This window comes from Balaenoptera physalus (genome assembly GCF_965194825.1).
Source record: "Balaenoptera physalus genome assembly, chromosome: 2".
Taxonomy (NCBI): Eukaryota; Metazoa; Chordata; class Mammalia; order Artiodactyla; family Balaenopteridae; genus Balaenoptera; species Balaenoptera physalus.
The window spans coordinates 121,019,100-121,035,535 of NC_138883.1; the positions used below are offsets into that span (position 1 = coordinate 121,019,100).

Here is a 16,436-nt window from a genome sequence, read left to right on the forward strand (position 1 = left end):
AGCAATTTCATTCAGTTGCTCAAGCCCAGAACCTTGAAGTCAACCTTGACTCCTCTTTCTCTCCCACCCCACATCCAATCCATCAGCAAATCCTACCGGCTCTACCTTCAACATATATCCAGAATCCAACCACTTGCCTCCGCTTCCACTGAGAGCAACCTGATCCACGCCATCATCAACTCCCACCTGAAAGAGCCTCCCCACTGCTCTCCTGTTTCCTCTCCCACCCCCTGCCAGTCAAGCTCTAAAAAGCAGCCCAGTGAACCTTCTGAGACAAACTAAGTCATGTTACTCCTCTGCCCTCCACTATGCAAAGATGTCCCAGTTAATTTTAAATGAAATCCAAGTGCTCACCATGGTCCACAAGGCCCTGCAAGCTCCCTTTCCAGTTTTATTTCCTACCCGCTTAATCACAGCACTTTCGTTACACAGGCCTCCCTGCTGTCTTCAGCAGGTTATTAAACTGAACGTATACTATCTAAAAATATAAGATAAGATATAAAGAGAAAATCTGTGACATCAATAACACAAAGTGTGTGTACGGGGGTGTGGAGCTGTAAAGGAGTTTTTGTGTTTAACAGGTACAGAGTTTCAGTTTCACAAGACGAAGAGTTCTGGACATGGATGGTGGTGATGGCTGCACAACAATGTGAATGTACTTAATCACAGGCTCTATTTCGTACAGTAGATCTCCAGAACTTAATGTGAATGTACTTAAGGTCACTAAACTGTACATTTAAAAATAGTCAAACTGGTAAATTCTATGTTATGTGTATTTTACCAAAATAATAATGAAAAGAAAAAGATAATTAATATATGTATACATGTATAACAAGTCTGAAAGGATAGGAACAAAAGGGGAATAATAATTATCTATAGGGTAGTAGGATTACATATGATTTTCTTATTGCAGGAAAAGTATTTCTAATTTATGTATTACTTATGTGTGATTTTTATATATTACATATGTAATAAAATACATAAAGAGCTGTGTATAAAACTTATACCTAGTGTGGTGATAGTATTTAACTACATACAAACTCTGGAAATAAATACGTGTCACTAGCTATGGGCCCCAAACTTCCTATTGAGTGTCATCAATTTCAACGGACTCATCTCCACAGGAACCAGACAAAAGGGCTTTAATCTAAATAGCGGAGCGCTCAGGTTTTCAAATGCAGACTCAGGTGAAAACGTGGATGCTACCTGTCTGACACAGGCCAATCATGCTACAGATGAACAAGCTGTTGCAAAAACTCTGAATATCTCTACCATGTGTCATTTGATAACGTGGCATCTTTTGACACAGACCAAGCTACAGAGCTGCCTATCGTGTATAATTAAGGGTTTCAGATGTACTAAGGTTTTCTCCTGCCAAATGCCATTCATCTGTGCTTGACTCTTCCAACAAATATAACCGAAGTATAATTTGTAAAGCAAACTCACTGTGCGAATTATTTTGTCCTGCTGTTTTAAGTCACTGCATGGTTCAGAGGAGTAGAGAAATCATTCTGGGACACCTAAACCACAAAGCACAATCCCATCAATTGGGGAGAGGATGCCAAGGCCCAGAAGAGTAAAGTGACTGTTCTAGAGCTACCCTCCTAGGGTGTGCAATAGCTGGGGCTGGACTCCAGAAATCCTCATGCCTTAGTCCAGTGCTTCTTCTCAAAACTTGGAATGTTATCTTTGGAAAAGGAGAGTAACAACAGCCTGAATGTGGTTACGACTAGAGACAGCTTTATTTCTCTCCAAGCTTTGTCTTCAAACAGACTCCATAGCTTTCTGGTTACTCACACTTTCGAGAACCACCCCATTTCAGCAATTAAGACTAATTTTCAGGTGTTTCAAAGAAAAAACTCATCTGGTCTAAATCAAGTTTTCAATCTCACATCCAGCTCAAAGCTCTTCCCCTGATCATGGCTCAGACTGACCCACAGTTTGAGGTCTTGTGATGGGGAAGGGGGTGAAATCTGCTTTCTCTCCTCCTCCCCTTCTTCCATGGCTCTGGCTTCCCAGGATCACTGGTGGGCCTGGGGTGGCGGAGTTGTCAAGGATTGAAGTCAAGGGATTAAAGTCTCTGCACTTGACTGTTTCTAGATCTCCCTCGGCTGACAGCATTCTCTGGGTTGGTGTCCAAATGCTGAATGTGCCGTGGGATGCAGCTATGGCTTCTGAAAAGGCCTTATGGGAATCTCCAAAGGATCTGAGTCAGGGGCACCAAACTGATGGTGCTCTGGGAGCCCTCCCCCTTGGCTGGAAGGAATCAAGGCTCTCCCTGCTCTCCCACCCCCCACCATTGCACTGTCCCTCACTCTTCCCAGGGAATCAACTCTCCTTGAATGTCTAGTCTTTTCTTCACACAGGCTATAGGTGCACGATGGCGGCCAGAAAAGTTCAACCACCTTTACATAAATCTTGAGCGGTTGTGCCTAGCTGTTCCTCTTTAGAAGGTGAGGATACTTACCACCTAGTATCTTCATTTAAAAAATCCCAGTCAGTATTCTCTTAGAAGAGTCCTAAATGTTGCTTGCAAGGTGGGAGGGTAGTTCTTACTTTTGGAAAGGAAGACATAATACAAAGAGGAAGGAGCTGCTGGGAAGGTCCAGGGGAGAGAAAGGGAACTGCCCACGGACTGCTGGGAAAAGGAGGGGCTGCCTCCAAGGACAAATTCCCTCACCTTAGGGAATATCAAGGACTCTGAGGGGAGCTGCCTCCCTGGAACCAACCAGATTGGGTGCATGAGGATAAGACAAAACCCTGCCTCTGCCCTTCACCCACTCAGTGGTACAGCCTGAGCCCTTTCCTCCTTCTGGGCTCCAGGGTCCCCATCTATAAAATAGGGGGATGGTGAATATTTGTCCTTTATGGCTACAAAGCATTGGACTACCCTCTCTTTTTGGAGGAATTCCAAGATGGGTTGCGGGCAGACTCCCTCCTGGTCCATCATGGAAGCCCAAGAGGAGGCCATATAGTCTCATTCCCTACCCCTCCCATATACTACAGCATGGAAATGTGACCCAGGCTCAGCTGAGGACTTTGAATCCTTAAGAATGCAAAAGTCTAGCTGTGGTGGAATGAGAAGTCCAGGGGTATGGCATGAATGCTGACTGGAAGTGACCAGCCTAGAAGAGTACAGGAGTGCCCAGTGCCCTCGAGCTGTGCCTGGCCACCTTGCTTATTGGCTGAGGCTGGCTCTCTAGCCCCCTATGATTCTGCAGAAATGCCATGCTCTTCTGTGATAGTTATCTTAACTTGGCTCACAAGCCCCGTTCAATCCTTTTCTCCCTTGTTTCCCTCTACACTAGAAGCTAGAAAGCAAAATACTTGAACTCCCAGATGCCTTTGAATTAAGAAGTGGCCATGTGATACAGTTCTGATTAATAGAATAAAGGAATAAGTCCCTTCCCCAATATGAAGGCAAAACCCGGAGAGGAGAAAGCTTTTGCACTGGAGAGGAGAAAGCTTTTGCACTTCACATTTGTCCCTCTCCTTCCTCCTGCCTGGAATACAGATGAAATGTCTGGAGGTGAAGCAGTGGCTCATGACCATGAGGAACAAAATGCTAAATAGAATCCTAGCCTCTGATGATATCCCTGAGCAGCAAGGCAAGCCTGGACCACCACCTTTAGACTTCTTACATGATAAAAATAAGTTATTTACCTATTCAAGCCACTGTTTTTCAGACCTTCTGTTACTTTCAGATAAGCATATTCCTTCATGATATATTTTCAATAAATGCAATAAAAGTTGAGAATGGTTGTATTTACATTTATAAAATATTTTGTAGTTTATAAACTGTTCTGTTGTTTACCACCAGGAACTCCAAGTGGTACCACAAGCTCTCTTCCAGCTCTGATATTCTGTCCTTATAAGAGGGACATTTCTCTTACGAGGCAAACTCACATCACCCACAACTTTTACAACTCAACAAAAAAGAGCAGTTGTCTTGCTCTCAGCTGTTCTTTGAGATGGTATGCCACTGAACCAGGTGCCCTACCTCCTTCTGCCTTCTCTGTCCTCTGATTCATTCCCTAAAACTAAGGGCCAACCCTCCTACCTGAGACCTCCTGGCCTAATACTACCTCACAGAAGTTCCGACTTGACTAGAGGTCAACTTACAATTTTCAGAGCCAAATAGATTCCTGCTATCCAGGCACAATCTGAGTTGAGTATGATATTTATATTAGTAAAATATTTTGTAGTTCAGAAACTTAAACTGTCTTTTTTTTGTACCATCTCACTGATCCTCACAACAATGCTGAGATAAACAGGGCAAGTATAAAGACTGTGATGAGCCACGGGTTCTAGAGATAATGAATAAAAGTGCTATATGGCCCAAGGCAGTGGGGAAAGGGGAACAGACATTGGACTAAGAGTCAGGAAACCTAGGTTTTGTGTTCCAGTTCTACCATTGACTAGTAGCTTGACCGTGGGAAAGTCGTTTACCTCTCTGGGTCCAGTTTCCTCATCTATACAATGAGGATGCTGCATGTATTAGTCAGCTTGGGCTGCCATCACAAAATACCATAGACTGCATGGCTTAAACAACAGAAACTTATTTTCTCAGAGTTCTGGAGACTGAAAGTCCAAGATCAGGGTGCCAGTATGGTCTAGTTCTGGTGAGAGCTCTCTTCCTGGCTTGCAGACAGCTACCTTCTTGATGTGTCCTCACACTGGGGGTGGGGAGAGAGAGGGAGGGAGGGAGGGAGGAGAGAGAGAGAGAGAGAGAGAGAGAGAGAGAGAGAGAGAGAGAGAGAGGGAGAGGGAGATCTCCCTTCTTATAAGGACACAGTCTATCAGATTAGGGCCCCATCCTTATGACCTCACTTAATTACCTCTTGAAGATCCTATCTCCACATACAATAACACTGGGGGTTAGGGTTTCAACATATGCATTTTGGGGGTCTCCATCCAGTCCATAGCACTGACATGACATTGGAGTTCCTTTCACCTATTAGCACAAGTCTGGAACATTGAAGATGATCATAATTACCTGTGGAATCAGTAATTCTACCTGACCTTCTTGATTCAAGAAACTGCACAAGGCTTATTTCTCGACTCTTGGGTAGCGAGCATTTTGGGGTCTTCTGTGTATGCTTTTCCTTTTCAAAGGCAATTAATACATCAAATGTGATCTCTGACCAAAGCAGGTCTCTCCCAAGGTTGGAGCCTTAATGTTTTTCAGAAAGCAGTATGTTTAACTATTACTTTCAGTTTTGGGGTGTGGCATACAAATTAGCTACTGCATTTAGAAAGAACACAATGGTGACTGTCAGTTGAAGGTGGGTTTCAAATCACAAGTATACAGTTAAATTTTCTAACAGCCATGGAGATGGCTGATCAATTGTTGCCCTTCACCAAAGCCCAAAGTGCCTTGTCATTATTCCTACTTCACCCCTGAAGTACCTAAAAGTGCTGTTTTCAAGCAGGTTTGTGGTCAGAAGCAGCCTCTGGTGAAGAGAGCCAGCCTACCTTAGGTCAAATATAATTTTCTCCAATGGTAATCAACCAAGATTTCTCTAGAAATATTAATGATTTTTGGTTTAATATACTTACTGTCACAGGCCTAAAAGTATGTGGGGCACTTAAATACAATTCCAACAAAAATACTCCAAGGATGATTGAAACAGTCCTAGAATGTGCTGTTGTGTTCAGACCTGAGACCTTTAGGAGTAAAATGGTCTCAATTTCTGTAACTGCTTTATTTGTTTACTTCTTCTTATTTATGATATAATCTATAACTGCTTATTGACACTAAATTTTCTCTGTGTTAGTAATTTCAAACCCAAATTTACCTTTCATAGCTATTAAAATCTTTATCTTCGGGGCTTCCCTGGTGGTGCAGCGGTTGAGAATCCACCTGCCAATGCAGGGGACATGGGTTCGAGCCCTGGTCTGGGAAGATCCCACATGCCGCGGAGCAGCTGGACCCGTGAGCCACAACGACTGAGCCTGCGCGTCTGGAGCCTGTACTCCCCAACAAGAGAGGCCGCGACAGTGAGAGGCCCGCGCACCGCGATGAAGAGCGGCCCCCGCTCGCCGCAACTAGAGAAAGCCCTCGCACAGAAACGAAGACCCAACACAGCCAAAAATAAATAAATAAATAAATAAAAAGCTAAAAAAAAAAAAAAAAATCTTTATCTTCAATTGCCCCCAACTGTCTAAACTCTGGTATTCTACAAAATGGTAAGATGCTGAGTTTTCTTGATTGATTCTATAGAGCAACGGTTCTCAAATGGGAGATGCCAAATGTTCCCAGGGGGCATTTGGCAATGTGTAGAGACGTTTTTGGTTATCACAACTGGGGGAGGGTGGTAATGCAACTGGCATCTAATAGGTAGAAGCCAGGGATGCTGCTAAACACCCTAAAGTGCACAGGACAGCCCCCTCCCAGCAAGGAATTATCCGGTCCCAAAAGTGCCGAGCTCTAAAAACCCTGCTATCGAATCTCAAGACGCAAAGAACATGGTCCTTAAGGCTTCCAGAGGAGCACAACTTCTATTGGTTTTATTGGTAGCCCAACTCTGTGACTGTATACGACCTCAGAGACACAGCAGAAACTGATGGAATGTTTGCCATGCCAATGAAGAACGAAGAACATCAGGAATGGGAATAATTTTTTTTTTTTTTTAAGTAGGCAGCCCTTCCTTTGATCTTCATTCAACCTCAATGTCCTCTTCACCTGGGTAGTAAGGGGAAAGAAAACAGGACTAGAACACAGTGGCTCAGGAGCAGGCCTGTGACAAGGTCTGAAGATTTGCCACTTACACCCTCAGAGCTCACTTTACTTGGGAGTGATGGTGTGAGGACAGAAAAAAGCTCCACACACTATAAAATCCTAACAGCTTCATGGGTTGGTAGGATTTCAAACTCCTTTTAAAAAGCATTAAATTATTCCCTGTGCTCCCATTATTTTAATGATTTCTGTATATCCCTCTTCATTCCAAAAACGCTGAAGTGGTTAACTCGCCCTGTGGTGTTGACTCAATTTTCCCATATAAAGCTTAAATGGGCTTTAGGACTGATCAATAGACGTTTCAGTGAAGGAGGAAAAAGGATTTTGGATGGACCAAGAAAACCTATAATGTTTTGGCAGTTCAAAGATATGAGTTAAATTCCTACTATGTGTAAAGTATAGTGCTAAATGTTGAGGCATATATTTTTTTTAAGTATAAATCACAGCTGGTATCCTTAAGTAATTTATAATCTGCCTGAGAGGGATAGGCTTGGTGCCCAAGGGAGGATGTCTTTCATTACAAGGCGGTCTGTGCTCAGAGCCTCCAGTCAGGCACAGCCCTCAGCTCTCTTTCCCTCCTCTGGCCAGGGAAGGAGGGTCAGAGCAAAGGCTCGGAAGTGGGCACACACTGGAAAGGGTCAGGGGCAGGAAGCAAACTAATCAGGCGCTAAAGTTACGGTTTTATCTTGCAGCTACAAGAGAGTCTCCAAAGGCATCCAAACAGGAAGTTATAATGATAAAAGGTGATATTGACTGAGCGCTTACTGTTTTCTAGGCACACTCATTTCATCCTCTTCCTGACAGCCTTATGACATAGCCACTCTTCTTCTTCCCATTTTACTGAGGAGGAAACTGAGGCACAGGCTTGTAAATCACTCCTGCGAAGTGACACAGTTAGCAAGGGCTAGAGCCAGGATTCACCCCCTGGGCAGAGCCCACCCTCTTAACTGCTTCTCCGGACTGCCTCTTGATAGAACAGGAAGGATAAGAGCTGAGGAAAGACCAGACACATTAGGAAGAAGCTGCCAGCATTTCAAGGAGTGGAAGTCAATGGGGTCAGATGTTGCTGAGCCATCAGGAACGAAATCTGAGAAAGGGCCATTGGATTTGTGATTAGGCAATCAGGCGTGACCTTTAAGAGTTCTGTTTCGTAGAAGGGTGGGGACAGGGGTTCCTGGTAGGACATGAAGTGGGGAGTGATAACAGATAGAGTCCCGGGTAGAAACTAACAATGAAAGGACAGGGAGAGATGGGAGAGAATTTTCCAGGCTTTTTTTTTGAGACTATGCCCCCCCAAACAATGGAACATTTTCTTTATTTGAGGGATTACAATATAATTCACCTTGTTCTTTTGTTTTGAAGGGCAAAACTAACAAATTTTTGTAGCCATGGTTAAACGAGAATTAGCAAGTGTCACAGAAATTGTTTTTTAAAAACACTGCGTCAAACTCAGGTAAAATCAAAGATTTAACTGTTTGAAGGGAAATTGTTATGGGAGAAAGGTACTTGACCATACTATATATGGCATTGGCTGGACATGATGGCAGTTCTGAAACTGGGGTGGGAGACTGAGAGAATCACGGATGAAATAACTCGCTTCGGACTTGTTTCGAACCAAGAGTAGCGGAAAGCATTGCATGCACTATGGCTTGAGAATGAAATCCAGAGAACAGCTGCCTGATCGCAGTCCGGACTTCCAAAAACCTGGGCTGCAAAAGGCAGAAATACTTACTAAAATTCATTGTTTTAATGAGCTGTGGGAACTGAGTTATCAGCCCCTGTCCTAGCTACTGAGTAGTTTCCATTACAAATCAAAAGCAGTTTTAGGAAGGCTGCATTTTCTTGGAGGGGAATTCTCTCCTGGCAGATAATTCCGACTGCCTAGGGCAGCAATTAAAGACACCGAAAAGGAGGAGGAGAAGGAGGAGGAGGAGGAGGGGGAGGAGGAGGAGGAGGGGGAGGGGGAGGAGGAGGAGGGGGGAGGAGGAGGAGGGGGAGGAGGGGGAGGAGGGGGAGGAGGGGGAGGAGGGGGAGGAAGGGGAGGAGGGGGAGGGGAGGAGGGGGAGGAGGAGGGGGACGAGGAGGAGGGGAGGAGGGGGAGGAGGGGAGGGGAGGAGGGGAGAAAAAGGAGAATGAGGCTTCCCTGTGGCTAAGGAGTAGTTCCACGGGAACTTCATCCCATAACCATTAACTCCCTCCTGCATCCCAGTGTACTCAATTCTAAAGTGTTCTGAGGCTGTATTAGTGCCCCAAATGCCCATCACTTTGCTGCAGCCAAGAACTACTGCAAACAATAGATGAATGAAAGGTAACTGGGAGTCTGGGACTGCTTGGGCCCAAAGAATCTCAAGCTGTTATGCTGTTGGTGCACGCTTTCTGCAAAACTCAGACACATGGGATAAGTGCTTTGGCAATGAACTTTGACACCCTGGCTTAAGCAGGGAAGACACCAACAGGTATTAAAAAAAAAACAACAAAAGCAAGATGCTGATGCTGGTAGTGCAGTGATTAACCTGCCTGGGTGAGTGTCCACAGATTCCTTTTCCTTTCTAGTGACTCATGCCATGGGAAAGTTGGTGGAATCTGGAGCATCATTCTTGGAAGTCTTCAAAATATTTTGCACTCCAAATAGAGGGGAACCCACACAGGTCTCCTCTCCAACCCAGGCCATCTCCACATGTAGCTTTTGCTGCCTTGTTATACAGCCCAGCCCTCAGGAGACTTTCTTTTCATCTTTATGGGGCTGACTCTACCTGGGAGGTTCCTCTCTTCCTAACCTCGACTCAAGAGTAAGACAAGATCTCTCCCGATTCTTCTCTACTTTCCTTGCTGTTCCCCCTGCCCCCAAACACATATAAAGCCTTTGCATTTGAGAGGTTTCACTGCTCACTACCAGGAACTGTAAGGGCTACAAAAAACAAGAAGTGTGGGAGGCTGGAAACACTCAAGGATGCCACGGTGACTTGTCAGTTCTTTTCCACAGCACCAGGGTTAGGGGAGTGAACAAAATAGACAAAATCCCTGTGCTCTGGAGTGTTCATTCTCTGGGGGAGATTTATATAGTATATTTAGAAGGGCTATGAATAAAGCAAAGCAGGGAGGAGGAACAGGAATGCCTGTGGGAGGGCGTGTAGTTTTAAAGGAGTGGTGAGACTTTGAGCAAAGCCAAAAAGAGGTGAGGGTGCAAACCATGCAAGAATCTGCCGGAAGGGCAGTCCAGGAGACGGAAGCACTAGTGCTAAGGCCCTGAGGCGGGGGAACAGTAAGGAGGCCTGTGTGGATGGGCAGAGGCAGAGGAGGATGGGAGGCCAGAGAACGATGGGGCACAGCGTTCTCCATCCTGCAGTCAGAGTGAAAAGAAGGAAAAGGCCCAGATTTTGAGCCACATTGACCTGGGTCTGAATCTCAGCTCTGCTCCTTATGTCATGGACCTTGGGCTCTTCTCTCCTAATCTAGAAACAGTTGACCACAAAGGGTCATTGCAAAGGGTTAAAGGAGATATGGAATGTGAAACTACCTATCCCTGGACACAGCTCATGCCGGGTTCCTACCCAGCACGCATTAGTTCCCTTCCTCCACCCCTGCTTACAGGGCTCCTCTCATCTAGTTCCCATTGTGGCCGTGTCTGGAAGTATGCCATTCAAGGGCCTTCTAGAGGTCCAACGTTTACTACCAAGTGCAAGAAGAGAAACTGCAAAATACTGTGCATCTATGTATAGTATTGTTGACAAACAGTAACATTTTAGTATCCACATTCAAAAATCCAGAGAAATCTATACCAAACTATTAATGGTGGTCTCACTAAGGTATAAGAATATCAAAGATTCTAATCATGGACCTCTACCTTCTATATTTATGGAATGATCAAACATTTTATAATGAATACATATTTGCAAGCAGAAATCACAATATAGACTAGTGTTGGTACAGGAGAAGTGATTTCCTGACTCTTTCCTATAAGTAGCCTCCATCCTACCTTGCACCCAAGGCCCACTGGTGTGAGCTCACTTTAGGACCTCTTACATCTTCCATATGGGGAAAATGAGCGCGTGAAAGTCCAGCAGGAGGTCTAGGGTTCTCACATGAGACCTGGACTATAGGAGAAGGTCCTACGGTGGGTGTGCCTGGCCAGCATTTGTGAACTCTGACGGGTTCAGTCTGGAAAGGGATGGCTTAACTTGCAGGTTGTGAACTGCTTTCTAAATAAAATTAAAACCCTTGCTATAGTTTCCATCAAGGAGAGAAAAAGAAGACTGGTGAAAATCAAGTATTTCAGAGTAAGCTGTGAACTACTGTGATTCAAGATTGTTGACATTGAAAAAAAAAATCTCATTTTAGAGACTACTAAGTTAAGAAATACTGTAAGAAAACAAGACATTTCACAACTAAGTAGCCTACAAGGTCAGTCAAGGAAAGACAAATATGCCAGTTCCCAGTGTCTTACTCAACAATGCATTAAAATGTGCATTACAATCAGTCACTGCAATGCATGCTAGTTATATAGCTTGGAAAAATTTCAGTTGCTTCCCCACTTCCAAAAAAAAGAAAAAAAAAAACCCTTGATGAGGGGAATAAAAAAAATAATGCTTAAGCATCCATAGTTGTTCATATGGCTTTTCCCAGTGTAAACATACGTTTCAAGAAAACAAATATGTAGTCAGAAACATTTTAACATTCCTGAAATTGACCATTGCACCAAAAAAGGGTGCTCAGCTCTGCAGTAAATAAAATCCTGCTTGAATAGAAGAAAGTAGACTTCTTAGATGCTTTTTAATTATGAGACTTCTGACTGAAGAAGATAATGGTGCTCCCCATAGGAAAACCAATTTGCTCCCCAGAATCAAGCAGTACCTCTCTCTTTGCTTTCTGCTTTTTCCCCAGTAACATCAGGACTCATCCTGAGTTTATCTGATCATAGACTGGAAATCCCCAGGGCAGAAAGACTCCGTCTCAGCATTTCCATAAGCACTGGGGCTGCGCTCTTCCAAAACCGAGTGATTTCCATGAGGCAAAACGGCTATAACAAATTGCTTTACTATCAACAGAATAGAGTATAATGAAAAAAGTAACATCATGGTGTCCTAAAACCAGTCATATCGCCCAGGAAAGAAAACAGAGCTTATAGAATTTACAAGAGTCTTTTATTTCTGACCTAATATTATTCATCAATTTATCATTAAATCTGTAATTTCCATGGGATATAATTTTCAAATAACCCCTTCTACTTAGCTGTACTTTTCTCACCACCATCTCAAACATGTGACCTGAGCATAAAACTTTGTAGCCCCCCAGGTGAATTTCCCATTGATGCAACTACAGTGATTTCTAAGTCTGTGAGAACTGTTAGGAATGTGTAGCAAAATCCAATACCCGCATTATAATAATGCATTTACAAAAAAAGATTAAATTTATATCCATTGTTGACTGTACAAATTCCAAAACTTTCAAATGAAGAGCTGCTACAATCACAGAGACTGGATTATGGTCCACGACTTGTACGGATTCCTTCACCTGGTTAAGGCACTCACACACAAGTATGACAGACAATGTTGTTCTAATGACTGGCAGCGAGACCAGAAGATAGTGCGCAGGGCGGCAAGAAGATTGGAGTAGGATGTGATAATGAAAAACGTAATTCATTCTACCTGATGCATATACATTTTATAGATTTAAATCTGAAGGGAAACAACTTTTTGAACTTAATTGCTTGTTTGGGAGAGTTGAACGGAAACGTCTTGAACCCCATGTTTATAGGCTCAGTGCCACCTTAAAAAATTCCACACAAACCCATTCTGAAACAACAGTTTCTCCTACTGGAGAGCCGCAAAGGTTGATGTGAAATCTATGAAATGGAAAATCAGATCCAAGCTTGTGTGCTCATGCATAAGCTTTGATCTTAATGAAAATGTAGATGGAACAGCAGCACCAGGGTTAAAGGCTACTCTCATCCCACCCCCACCGACCCCCCAGCAATCAGATGCACTAGAGTTTGCATCCTTATCCTGTCCCTGGCTGTGTGACCTTGGGCAAGTTAGCTAACCTTTCTAAGTCTTAGTCTCTTCATCTTCAACACGGAGATAACAGGTTTGTTATGAGGATGAAATGAGATATGCACCAATAGCTTGTAGCTCAGTACCTGGCACATATGAGCATTTAAGAAACGTGTTCTCATGATTAGATGTGGCACTCTGACTACTGTATATTTTAGAAGAAATTACAGTCCTGCTGCCATATCCCAACATCTTGTGGTAACCATTTTCATTCTATACTTCTAGCTTTTACTATTTTTTTCACCACAGTATTTCAGGGGGAAAAAAAAGAAAGGTAATCAGTTACATACATCCCACTCTTTGAACTGTTTCTTGAAGCAAGGTGAAAAGCTGGGGAAACAGGTAACATATACACTGAAGAGAAATTTACTCTTTAGGATATGATGTTATATGTGTATGGAATATAAACAAATCATGTAATTTCAATCTATAACCTATGGGGCATCAAATCATAGGTAGGTTTAATTTTAAAAGAGACAAAAGCCAAGCAGTATTAAAGAATACGGAAGGAATCAATATGGGCCTATTGCTATCTCAGTATTAGTGACTGAAACAGGGATTGGTGGGCTAGATTACGGGGGATTTCATGGGGTCTAACTTCCAACAGGTGGCAAGCTTTAGTCATCTTCAGATGCAAAACCTTAATGAGTTTGAGTATGCAAGTCTCAGGGATTCTGTTCAAGGCCTCCTCTCGGCAATCAAGAGAAACAATTTTCTGGTTTTAAGCCACCCTGGCAAGTTAGCAAGCAGGGAACTGTCCGCCGTAGCTTGCACCTGTCCCTAGAACGGGATTTTGGCCTGACGGTGAAAACCCACCATCCTTTCCTATCAGTCCATCCTGCCGCTGTGGCGCCTCCAGACAAATGGGGGAAGCCCACTAGGAAGTGGTCACGACCAACAAAGCTACAAATCCCCAGGGTGTGGGATTTCCACCTCAATACCACGCCTGAAAACCCAAAATAGGCACCCGCTTGTTATACTGCAATGGGATTCCCCCCAGCAGCAATCCCCAACCCCCAGCTTGCATGTTTTATTAATAAATGCAAGATGGCACACGGAGGCAAAGAATAGGAGGTAAGGCATCTGCAGCTGGACCCGAACCAGGGCAGTTTGCAAAAATAAATAAGAAGCATGTGACAAGAAGCAGATCCCCAGGCTGGAGCTGAAGCCCTAGGCTGCCCCAGGCACCCTCGCCTTGCTACAGCGACCAGAGGGGATGAAGGTCAGTGGTAAGATCCCAGCTCTCCCGGACACGTACCCTGCAAACCCTGAACGGCCCCCACCCCCGCCCCGGCCACAGGACTCGGGCAGAGTGGCAGGGGAAGCCCCGGCCACGGCCGGCTGAGGGGATACATACCTGCTGCCCGGGCTGTGGATTCGCTCGGCTCTGCAGCGGCGCCGGCCGCGGCTCGCGCTCCCGGGGCTCCCCTCTCCGCCCCCCCGCCCCCTCGCGGCCCGCCGCTGCCTCCGCTCCCTCCGCTCCTCCACCCACCGCGCTCGGGGGCGCGCGCGCGGCCACGCGCCGGCGACTCGCCCGGGCCCGCGCCTGCGCCCTCGCCTCCCGCCGTCGGCGCGCGCGCCCCGGAGGCTGCAGAGTGGCCGCGCGGCTGTCTAGGAAACGGCGGCCTCTGCGGGCTGGGCAGTCGGCGGGAACCGGGCAGGGGGCTGGGGGCTGGGGACTCGGCCGGCGCCAGGGCCTGAACGGAGCACGCCGGCTTCGTGGCGTGGGTGAGGGGGTCGCGGGGCCGGGGGAGGGGGGTGCTGCGCGTGCGCTTGTGGAGAGAGGAAGGGGTCGCGGAGAGAAGGTCTGAGGTGGAGGCCGGCGGGGCCGGGAAGCAACAAGTGTGGAGGCCGAGGGGGCCCCACCCGGGGAATTTCGTGCAGCCGAGAATAGAAACCTCCTCTGGCTTTGGTGCAGCGTTTTGCAGTTTCCAAAGCTCTTAGCTAGTCGTTGGTCACATCCACACACGGCACCCCGTGAGGGAGCAAACGGCGGGCATTCATTGCCCTCTGAGGTTTGAGGCACGGAGAGGAAAACACCTCTTTGTGGCAGAGATCGAACCAGAATCAAGAGACCCTTGACCCTTAGGCTTCTGTCTGGGAGAAAATTACCTGTCAGGACCTTCATTTGATGGTTTTAGCTCAGGACCCTTATAGGACAGTGTTACTCAGCCTTTTTTTTCTTTCCATTATCGTTCTCCTAAGAAAAGCCTTTTTAAACGTTTTGTTCTCCAATCCCTTCCTCCCCACCCGCCATGAAATTATAATACCATTCATATCCTGAATAGCTGTTTATGTACCATGCGTGTATCTGTGCTTTATACATGAAAAGAGTAAGATTTCGCCCCTTGGAGATAACATCAACCCCGTGGAGAATGAATGCTTGCTTTAGGACCGTGGCTCTTGGTTTTAGCGGGTGGAGCAAGTGGAGTAGGTGAGCTCTGGATGCACCCATAATACTCTCTGTAGGTTAAAGTCCTCCCATACAACTCTTTCTAATGTCTGCAGGTGCTGCTGTGAGCAGTGGAATACAATCACGTAAGCAGCTTCTGTATTCGGAATAGGTTTTGTTACTCGTCTCAATTCAGGCTAAGCTAGCCATTTTCCAATAGGGTCCTGACATTTTTGCTAAAATACTTGAAAAGATTGGAAACCCTCTTTTCTAGAACGCTAATTTCCAGGATGGGCTCTAGCTCTGCAGACAGCCTTGATTTCCGGTTCTCACACCTCTTCTAAAGTGGGTTTTTTGTTTTGTTTTGTTTTGTTTGTTTGTTTTTTGGTTAGGCCTATTTGGTCTCCCAGGAATGTCTTAGTCATTCTTGCCTCTTCCTCCTCCCACCTCAGCTTTTCTAGCTAAAAGATGGAAATCAAAACCCAGTTAACAGAATTGCCACAGGGGCTTGGATCATACTTTTCTTAGACACTGGAATATCTAGGTAGGGAATGAGTATCGAATTTTGGCAAGCTGGGAAGTAAGTAAAATTCCTTCTTCAAGTCCTCCCTCATCTTTCGATGTTTCTTAACCCAACTCTAATGGAATTTCAGAGGAACACAAAGCCCTTGGAGGTGATATTTGTAGAAGCTACCTGGGTTGCCAGAGGATTTTTTTTTTCTACATTTAATGTGGACTGGAAAAGAGAAAGTAGGGATGAGTCAAGAAAATTTGGGAGGATGGATGGGATTGCTTGGGGGGATTGGGTATAGTTTTCTGACAGGTGGTGGCAACATTTCAACTACACTTTAAAAAGTGTAAAAAAAAAGCCTCGGCATAGCTTGTTAAAGTTGTTTTCCACCCCATTCCCCCCCCACCTTCACACTTAGTAGAACTCTAAAGACTTGATTAAAACCATTGAAAAGCATCCAGTTACAATGCTAGTTAAAAGAGTAGGACAAGTATTTTGAAACTTGCAGACAGAAAAATTGGAACACTTTGGTTTACCTGGAATCTTTGTAGTCTAATACCGGTTTTGGATTCAGGTGCAATGCTACTTCAAGGGAACTTTTTTCCTACAACAGCTGTTAATGAAGACCCTCTAGAGAGAGAAAACTGGAAATTACATGCTAGCATATTTTACCTGTGTCTTTTAAGTGTGCTGTTTTGGGGTTTCTGTTTGTTTTTTGTTTTTTTGTAATCTGAGCTCATGGAA

General features: G+C 45.0%; 2 protein-coding genes across 11 annotated transcripts in view; one reads left to right on the top strand and one right to left on the bottom strand.

Moving 5' to 3' along the window:
• TMEM266 (transmembrane protein 266) overlaps positions 1-14,258 on the bottom strand; it is a 137,983-nt gene extending 123,725 nt beyond the window's left edge. For all 3 annotated transcript variants that reach the window (XM_082452635.1, XM_082452632.1, XM_082452634.1), the window contains exon 1: positions 14,147-14,258. The gene's annotated coding sequence lies outside the window, so the exon portion shown is untranslated. The remainder of the gene's footprint in view (positions 1-14,146) is intronic.
• Positions 8,869-16,436, top strand: part of NRG4 (neuregulin 4) — a 133,916-nt gene continuing 126,348 nt past the window's right edge. For 2 of the 8 annotated variants that reach the window (XM_082452713.1, XM_082452714.1), the window contains exons 1-2: positions 14,394-14,517; positions 15,298-15,327. The gene's annotated coding sequence lies outside the window, so the exon portion shown is untranslated. Of the gene's footprint in view, positions 14,012-14,385; positions 14,518-15,297; positions 15,328-16,436 lie in introns of those variants that run through there. The other 6 variants (XM_082452715.1, XM_082452718.1, XM_082452711.1 and 3 more) reach the window with 4 other exon arrangements.